Raw genomic sequence first — 10,252 nt, forward strand, 5'->3', positions numbered from 1 at the left:
CTTGCTACTGCTCTGGAACACTTAGGCTGGCCGGCATGTGTCCTTCTTCGTTCCTGTGTCTGTCCCTTCGGGGAAATGTCACGCTTTGAGTACCGGAGTCCTGTTAGCTCGCTACAGCCCGGTTTACCGGAGTCCTGCTAGCCCAGTGCTACAGCCCGGACCCACTTGCTGATGACCGACACGTTCGAAGCTGGGTCATGGATGCCTGTCCCTGTAAGTCTGTGCCACTTTGGGTTTACGACTAGTCATGTCAGCCCGGGCTCTTTATCATATGGATGCTAGCGACACTATCATATACGTGAGCCAAAAGGCGCAAACGGTCCCGGGCAAAGGTAAGGCGACACCCGTGGGAACACCGTGCGTGAGGCCGCAAAGTGATATGAAGTGTTACCGGCTAGATCGATGTGACATCGAGTCGGGGTCCTGCTTGGTATGTGTGGGATCTGACTATCTAGTTGTTTATCTTTAGTAGCCTCTCTTACCGGGAAATGTCTCCTAGTGTTACCGCTGAGCCATGGTAGCTTGCTACTGCTCTGGAACACTTAGGCTGGCCGGCATGTGTCCTTCTTCATTCCTGTGTTTGTCCCTTCAGGGAAATGTCACGCTTTGAGTACCGGAGTCCTGTTAGCCCGCTACAGCCCGGTTTACCGGAGTCCTGCTAGCCCAGTGCTACAGCCCGGACCCACTTGCTGATGACCGACACGTTCGAAGCTGGGTCATGGATGCCTGTCCCTGTAAGTCTGTGCCACTTTGGGTTTACGACTAGTCATGTCAGCCCGGGCTCTTTATCATATGGATGCTAGCGACACTATCATATACGTGAGCCAAAAGGCGCAAACGGTCCCGGGCAAAGGTAAGGCGACACCCGTGGGAACACCGTGCGTGAGGCCGCAAAGTGATATGAAGTGTTACCGGCTAGATCGATGTGACATCGAGTCGGGGTCCTGCTTGGTATGTGTGGGATCTGACTATCTAGTTGTTTATCTTTAGTAGCCTCTCTTACCGGGAAATGTCTCCTAGTGTTACCGCTGAGCCATGGTAGCTTGCTACTGCTCTGGAACACTTAGGCTGGCCGGCATGTGTCCTTCTTCGTTCCTGTGTCTGTCCCTTCGGGGAAATGTCACGCTTTGAGTACCGGAGTCCTGTTAGCCCGCTACAGCCCGGTTTACCGGAGTCCTGCTAGCCCAGTGCTACAGCCCGGACCCACTTGCTGATGACCGACACGTTCGAAGCTGGGTCATGGATGCCTGTCCCTGTAAGTCTGTGCCACTTTGGGTTTACGACTAGTCATGTCAGCCCGGGCTCTTTATCATATGGATGCTAGCGACACTATCATATACGTGAGCCAAAAGGCGCAAACGGTCCCGGGCAAAGGTAAGGCGACACCCGTGGGAATACCGTGCGTGAGGCCGCAAAGTGATATGAAGTGTTACCGGCTAGATCGATGTGACATCGAGTCGGGGTCCTGACACGCCATGCGGGGCTGCCGCGGCCATAGCTCAGCCATTCAGGTTTGTCGGCGTTGCAGGGACGGACCCATGCGCAAGCGTCGTGCCGTTTGGGAGCAGTTCCGTCAGTTGAGCGGGCAACTAGGTCAAGCACATTAGCCGCGGAGGAGTGGATTCATTTAAATAGAAGCTGGTAAGGCGGACATCACTGGGTCTGGCCCGAGCGACTTGGGGATCATGCAGCCCGAGGGGCGCCCCCAACAAGGTAAGCTAACAACATGAAATAAAAAGGGATACACGTCGCAGGGACGGACCCGCGCGGCCTGGGAATAATGCAGCCCTGGGGGGGCGCTCCCAGCTGGAAATGAAACTCGAAAGATGTCACCTGATGGCGTTGAGGACGAAGGAGCGTTGGTGTAGTAGACTCGGTGGGCTGCGGGAGCCGATCCTCACGAGCCCCCAGGCCCAGGGGCCTCGGGAAGCTCCGGAGGCGCTGGCGGCTCCTCGCGGACCATCTCCATCCCCGCCAGGGCTGCGGAACGCCTGGCCTCTCATGCCTCTGTGATGCCCCTTGTAAGGCGCTGGTACGTGGCAGCCGCGTTCGGCAAGCCGTAAGGCATGCGAACGTAGGTGTGGGGTGGGCCTCCGCAGCTCCCCACTCGCGAGGGCCAGAGGCGCTCCAGAGAGGCAACTCGGTTGAGCCCTGGTATGTCGATGCAGACGCGCAGCCCACCATCCTCGCCTGGATGGGGAGCCACTGCTGGTAAGCGGCGGCCGCCTTTCATGACTCTTGACTCTTGTAGCTCCTGAATGGCCTTGCTGACGAACTCCTGAGGGTCTGGATCTCCTTGCCTTGCTCCTTCTTTAGGGAAACGTGCTTCAAAACACGCCTCCATGTGGTGACCAAACGCCTCCCTCGTGACCCTAGCTAGGTCGGTGGCCCTCCAGGGGAGAGCCCCCGAGCCTCCGGGCGCGCTTTCCTATGCGATGGAAGTGTTGGAAATATGCCCTAGAGGCAATAATAAAAGTATTATTATATTTCTATGTTCATGATAATTGTCTTTTATTCATGCTATAACTGTATTATCCGGAAATCGTAATACACGTGTGAATACAAAGACCACAATATGTCCCTAGTAAGCCTCTAGTTGACTAGCTCGTTGTGATCAACAGATAGTCATGGTTTCCTGGCTATGGACATTGGATGTCGTTGATGACTGGATCACATCATTAGAAGAATGATGTGATGGACAAGACCCAATCCTAAGCATAGCACAAAGATCGTGTAGTTCGTTTGCTAGAGCTTTGCATATGTCAAGTATCTCTTCATTCGACCATGAGAGCGTGTAACTCCTGGATACCATAGGGGTGCTTTGGGTGTATCAAACGTCACAACGTAACTGGGTGACTATAAAGGTGCACTACAGGTATCTCCGAAAGTATCTATTGTTTTATGCGGATCGAGACTGGGATTTGTCACTCCGTATGACGGAGAGGTATCTCTGGGCCCACTCGGTAATGCATCATCATAATGAGCTCAAGGTGACCAATGTGTTGGCCACGGGATCATGCATTATGGTACGAGTAAAGTGACTTGCCGGAAACGAGACTGAATAAGGTATTGGGATACCGACGATCGAGTCTCGGGCAAGTAACGTACCGATTGACAAAGGGAATTGTATACAGGGTTTGATTGAATCCTCGACATCGTGGTTCAACCGATGAAATCATCGAGGAGCGTGTGGGAGCCAACATGGGTATCCAGACCCCGCTATTGGTTATTGCCCGAGAGTGGTCTCGGTCATGTCTGCATGTCTCCCGAGCCCGTAGGGTCTACACACTTAAGGTTCGGTGATGCTAGGGTTGTTAGGAAGACTAGTATGTGACTACCGAATGTTGTTCAGAGTCCCGGATGAGATCCCGGACGTCACGAGGAGTTCCAGAATGGTCGGGAGGTAAAGTTTTATATATGGGAAGTTGTTAAACGGGCACCGGAAAGTTTCGGGGTTATACCGGTATTGTACCGGGACCACCGGAAGGGTTCCGGGGGTCCACCGGGAGGGGCCACCCCTCCCGGGGGGGGGCACTTGGGCTGCATGGGGATAGCATCCAGCCCCTAGTGGGCTTGGCGCACCCCCCTCCTTGGGCCCATGCGCCTAAGGGTGGGGGGGAAACCCTAAAGGGGGTGCACCCCCTTTGCTTGGGGGGCAAGCCCCCCACCCCTTGGCCGCCGCCCCCCCTAGGGTTTTCCCTAGAGGGCCGGCCCCCCTTGCCCTTTCCCCTATATATAGAGGGGTGAGGGGAGGGCTGCAACACACCATAACTAAAGGCGCAGCCCCTCCCCTCCCCAACACATCTCCTCCTCCGTACGTGCTTGGCGAAGCCCTGTCGGAATACTGCCGCGTCAACTGCACCACGCCGTCGTGCTGCCGTTGGAGCTGCCTTCCTCAACCTCTCCTTCCTCCTTGCTGGATCAAGACGGAGGAGACGTCTCCCGTCCCGTACGTGTGTTGAACGCGGAGGTGCTGTCCGTTCAGCACTAGGACATCGGTGATCCGAATCACGTTCGAGTACGACTCCATCATCACCATCTCCTTGGCAAGCTTCCGCTCGTGATCTACAAGTGGTATGTAGATGCAAACTCTCTCCCTTGACTCGTTGCTTAGATGAACTCATAGATGGATCTTGGTGAAACCGTAGGAAAAATTTTAATTTTCTGCAACGTTCCCCAACAGTGGCATCATGAGCTAGGTCTATGCGTAGTTCTCTTTGCACGAGTAGAACACAATTTTGTTGTGGGCGTGGATCTTGTCATCTTACTTGCCTCTACTAGTCTTTTCTTGCTTCGGCGGTATTGTGGGATGCAGCGGCCCAGACCAACCTTACACGTATGCTTACGTGAGACCGGTTCCACCGACTAACATGCACTAGTTACATAAGGTGGCTGGCGGGTGTCTGTCTCTCCCACTTTAGTTGGAGCGGATTCGATGAAAAGGGCCCTTATGAAGGGTAAATAGAAGTTGACAAAATCACGTTGTGGTGATTCGTAGGTAAGAAAACGTTCTTGCTAGAACCCAATTGCAGCCACGTAAAAGATGCAACAACAATTAGAGGACGTCTAACTTGTTTTTGCAGCGATTGATCAAGTGATGTGATATGGCCAGAAGTTGTGATGAATGATGAATTGTGATGTATGAGATCATGTTCTTTGTAATAGGATTCACGACTTGCATGTCGATGAGTATGACAACCGGCAGGAGCCATAGGAGTTGTCTTTATTTTTTGTATGACCTGCGTGTCATTGAAGAACGCCATGTAACTTATTTTACTTCATTGCTAAACGCGTTAGTCATAGAAGTAGAAGTAGTCGTTGGCGTGACAACTTCATGAAGACACGATGATGGAGATCATGATGATGGAGATCATGGTGTCAAGCCGGTGACAAGATGATCATGGAGCCCCGAAGATGGAGATCAATGGAGCTATATGATATTGGCCATATCATGTCACAACTATATAATTGCATGTGATGTTTATTATGTTTATGCATCTTGTTTACTTAGGACGACGGTAGTAAATAAGGTGATCCCTTACAAAATTTCAAGAAGTGTTCTCCCCTAACTGTGCACCGTTGCTACAGTTCGTCGCTTCTAAGCACCACGTGATGATCGGGTGTGATGGATTCTTACGTTCACATACAACGGGTGTAAGACAGTTTTACACAGCAAAAACACTTAGGGTTGACTTGACGAGCCTAGCATGTGCAGACATGGCCTCGGAACACGGAGACCGAAAGGTCGAACACGAGTCGTATGAAAGATACGATCAACATGAGAATGTTCACCGATGATGACTAGTCCGTCTCACGTGATGATCGGACACGGGCTAGTCGACTCGGATCGTGTAACACTTAGATGACTAGAGGGATGTCTAATCTAAGTGGGAGTTCATAATTTGATTAGAACTTAACCTTTGCAAATATGTCTTGTAGATCAAATGGCCAACGCTCATGTCAACATGAACTTCAACGCGTTCCTAGAGAAAACCAAGCTGAAAGATGATGGCAGCAACTATACGGACTGAGTCCGGAACCTGAGGATCATCCTCATAGCTGCCAGGAAACAATATGTCCTAGAAGGACCGCTAGGTGACGCTCCCATCCCAGAGAACCAAGACATTATGAATGCTTGGCAGTCTCGTGCTGATGATTACTCCCTCGTTCAGTGCGGCATGCTTTACAGCTTAGAACCGGGGCTCCAAAAGCGTTTTGAGCATCACGGAGCATATGAGATGTTCGAAGAGCTGAAACTAGTTTTCCAAGCTCACGCCCGGGTCGAGAGATATGATGTCTCCGACAAGTTCTACAGTTGTAAGATGGAGGAAAACAGTTCTGTCAGTGAACACATCCTGAAGATGTCTGGGTTACACAACCGTATGACCCAGCTAAATATTAACCTCCCAGATGAGGCGGTCATTGACAGAATCTCCAGTCGCTCCCACCAAGCTACAAGAGCTTTGTGATGAACTACAATATGCAGGGGATGGTAAAGACCATTCCTGAAGTATTTTCTATGCTGAAGTCAGCAGAGGTTGAAATCAAGAAAGAACATCAAGTGTTGATGATCAATAAGACCACTAAGTTCAAGAAGGGCAAGGGTAAGAAGAACTTCAAGAAGGACGGCAAGGAGGTTGCCGCGCCCAGTAAGCCAGTTGCCGGGAAGAAGTCAAAGAATGGACCCAAGCCTGAGACTGAGTGCTTTTATTGCAAGGGGAAGGGTCACTGGAAGCGGAACTGCCCCAAATACTTAGCGGATAAGAAGGTCGGCAACACCAAAGGTATATTTGATATACATATAATTGATGTGTACCTTACCAGTACTCATAGTAACTCCTGGGTATTTGATACCGGTGCCGTTGCTCATATTTGTAACTCACAGCAGGAGCTGCGGAATAAACGGAGACTGGCGAAGGACGAGGTGACGATGCGCGTCGGGAATGGTTCCAGAGTCGATGTGATCGCCGTCTGCACGCTGCCTCTACATTTACCTACGGGATTAGTTTTGAACCTTAATAATTGTTATTTAGTGCCAAGTTTGAGCATGAACATTGTATCTGGATCTCGTTTAATTCGAGATGGCTACTCATTTAAGTCTGAGAATAATGGTTGTTCGATTTATATGAGAGATATGTTTTATGGTCATGCTCCGATGGTCAATGGTTTATTCTTAATGAATCTCGAGCGTAATATTACACATGTTCATAGTGTAGATGCCAAAAGATGTAAAGTTGATAACGATAGTCCCACATACTTGTGGCACTGCCGCCTTGGTCACATTGGTGTCAAACGCATGAAGAAGCTCCATGCTGATGGACTTTTGGAGTCTCTTGATTACGAATCATTTGACACATGTGAACCATGCCTCATGGGCAAAATGACCAAGACTCCGTTCTCCGGTACAATGGAGCGAGCAACCAACTTGTTGGAAATCATACATACTGATGTGTGCGGTCCAATGAGCGTTGAGGCTCGCGGAGGATATCGTTATGTTCTCACTCTCACTGACGACTTAAGTAGATATGGGTATATCTACTTAATGAAACACAAGTCTGAGACCTTTGAAAAGTTCAAGGAATTTCAGAATGAGGTGGAGAATCAACGTGACCGAAAGATAAAGTTCCTACGATCAGATCGTGGAGGAGAATATTTAAGTCACGAATTTGGCAGGCACTTAAGGAAATGTGGAATCGTTTCACAACTCACGCCGCCTGGAACACCTCAGCGAAACGGTGTGCCCGAACGTCATAATCGCACTCTATTGGATATGGTGCGGTCTATGATGTCTCTTACCGATTTACCGCTATCATTTTGGGGATACGCTCTAGAGACAGCTACATTCACTTTAAATAGGGCACCGTCTAAATCCGTTGAGACGACACCGTATGAATTATGGTTTGGGAAGAAACCTAAGCTGTCGTTTCTAAAAGTTTGGGGATGCGATGCTTATGTCAAGAAACTTCAACCTGAAAAGCTCGAACCCAAGTCGGAAAAATGCGTCTTCATAGGATACCCTAAGGAAACTGTAGGGTATACCTTCTACTTAAGATCCGAGGGCAAGATCTTTGTTGCCAAGAACGGATGCTTTCTGGAAAAAGAGTTTCTCTCGAAAGAAGTAAGTGGGAGGAAAGTAGAACTCGATGAAGTACTACCTCTCGAACGGGAAAGTGGTGCAGCTCAGGAAAATGTTCCTGTGATGCCCACACCAACTGAAGAGGAAACCAATGATGATGATCAAGGTACTTCGGATCAAGTTGCTACTGAACTTTGTAGGTCCACAAGGACACGTTCCGCACCAGAGTGGTACGGCAACCCTGTCCTGCAAATCATGCTGTTAGACAACGGTGAACCTTCGAACTATGAAGAAGCGATGGCGGGCCCAGATTCCAACAAATGGCTAGAAGCCATGAAATCCGAGATAGAATCCATGTATGAAAACAAAGTATGGACTTTGACTGACTTGCCCGATGATCGGCGAGCGATAGAAAACAAATGGATCTTTAAGAAGAAGACGGTTGCGGATGGAAATGCTACCATCTATAAAGCTCGACTTGTCGCTAAGGGTTATCGACAAGTTCAAGGGATTGACTACGACGAGACATTCTCTCCCGTAGCGAAGCTTAAGTCCGTCCGAATCATGTTAGCAATTGCCGCATACTATGATTATGAGATATGGCAGATGGACGTCAAAACGGCATTCCTTAACGGGCATCTTAAGGAAGAGCTGTATATGATGCAGCCAGAAGGTTTTGTCGATCCTAAGAACGCTAACAAAGTATGCAAGCTCCAGCGATCCATTTATGGGCTGGTGCAAGCATCTCTGAGTTGGAATATTCGCTTTGATGAGATGATCAAAGCGTTTGGGTTTATGCAGACTTATGGAGAAGCCTGCGTTTACAAGAAAGTGAGTGGGAGCTCTGTAGCATTTCTCATATTATATGTGGATGACATACTCTTGATGGGAAATAATATAGAATTTCTGGACAGCATTAAGGCCTACTTGAACAAATGTTTTTCAATGAAGGACCTTGGAGAAGCTGCTTATATATTAGGCATCAAAATCTATAGAGATAGATCGAGACGCCTCATAGGTCTTTCACAAAGCACATACCTTGATAAGATTTTGAAAAAGTTCAAAATGGATGAGTCCAAGAAAGGGTTCTTGCCTATGTTACAAGGTATGAGATTGAGCTCAGCTCAGTCACCGACCACGGCAAAAGATAAAGAAGAGATGAGTGTCATCCCCTATGCTTCAGCCATAGGATCTATTATGTATGCCATGCTGTGTACCAGACCTGATGTAAACCTTGCCGTGAGTTTGGTAGCAAGATACCAGAGTAATCCCGGCAAGGAACACTGGACAGAGGTCAAGAATATCCTGAAGTACCTGAAAAGGACAAAGGACATGTTTCTCGTTTATGGAGGTGACGAAGAGCTCGTCGTAAAGGGTTACGTCGACGCTAGCTTCGACACAGATCTGGATGACTCTAAGTCACAAACCGGATACATGTATATGTTGAATGGTGGAGCAGTAAGCTGGTGCAGCTGCAAGCAGAGCGTCGTGGCGGGATCTACATGTGAAGCGGAGTACATGACAGCCTCGGAGGCAGCGCATGAAGCTATTTGGGTGAAGGAGTTCATCACCGACCTAGGAGTCATACCCAATGCGTCGGGGCCAATCAAACTCTTCTGTGACAACACTGGAGCTATTGCCCTTGCTAAGGAGCCCAGGTTTCACAAGAAGACCAGGCACATCAAGCGTCATTTCAACTCCATCCGTGAAAATGCTCAAGATGGAGACATAGAAATTTGCAAAGTACATACGGATCTGAATGTCGCTGATCCATTGACTAAACCTCTCTCGCGAGCTAAACATGATCAACACCAAAACTCTATGGGTGTTCGATTCATCACAATGTAACTAGATTGGTGACTCTAGTGCAAGTGGGAGACTGTTGGAAATATGCCCTAGAGGCAATAATAAAAGTATTATTATATTTCTATGTTCATGATAATTGTCTTTTATTCATGCTATAACTGTATTATCCGGAAATCGTAATACACGTGTGAATACAAAGACCACAATATGTCCCTAGTAAGCCTCTAGTTGACTAGCTCGTTGTGATCAACAGATAGTCATGGTTTCCTGGCTATGGACATTGGATGTCGTTGATGACGGGATCACATCATTAGAAGAATGATGTGATGGACAAGACCCAATCCTAAGCATAGCACAAAGATCGTGTAGTTTGTTTGCTAGAGCTTTGCCAATGTCAAGTATCTCTTCCTTCGATCATGAGAGCGTGTAACTCCTGGATACCGTAGGGGTGCTTTGGGTGTATCAAACGTCACAACGTAACTGGGTGACTATAAATGTGCACTACAGGTATCTCCGAAAGTATCTATTGTTTTATGCGGATCGAGACTGGGATTTGTCACTCCGTATGACGGAGAGGTATCTCTGGGCCCACTCGGTAATGCATCATCATAATGAGCTCAAGGTGACCAATGTGTTGGCCACGGGATCATGCATTACGGTACGAGTAAAGTGACTTGCCGGAAACGAGACTGAACAAGGTATTGGGATACCGACGATCGAGTCTCGGGCAAGTAACGTACCGATTGACAAAGGGAATTGTATACAGGGTTTGATCGAATCCTCGACATCGTGGTTCAACCGATGAAATCATCGAGGAGCGTGTGGGAGCCAACATGGGTATCCAGACCCCGCTGTTGGTTATTGCCCAAG

This window comes from Triticum aestivum, chromosome 5A, assembly GCF_018294505.1.
Source record: "Triticum aestivum cultivar Chinese Spring chromosome 5A, IWGSC CS RefSeq v2.1, whole genome shotgun sequence".
Classification (NCBI taxonomy): Eukaryota; Viridiplantae; Streptophyta; class Magnoliopsida; order Poales; family Poaceae; genus Triticum; species Triticum aestivum.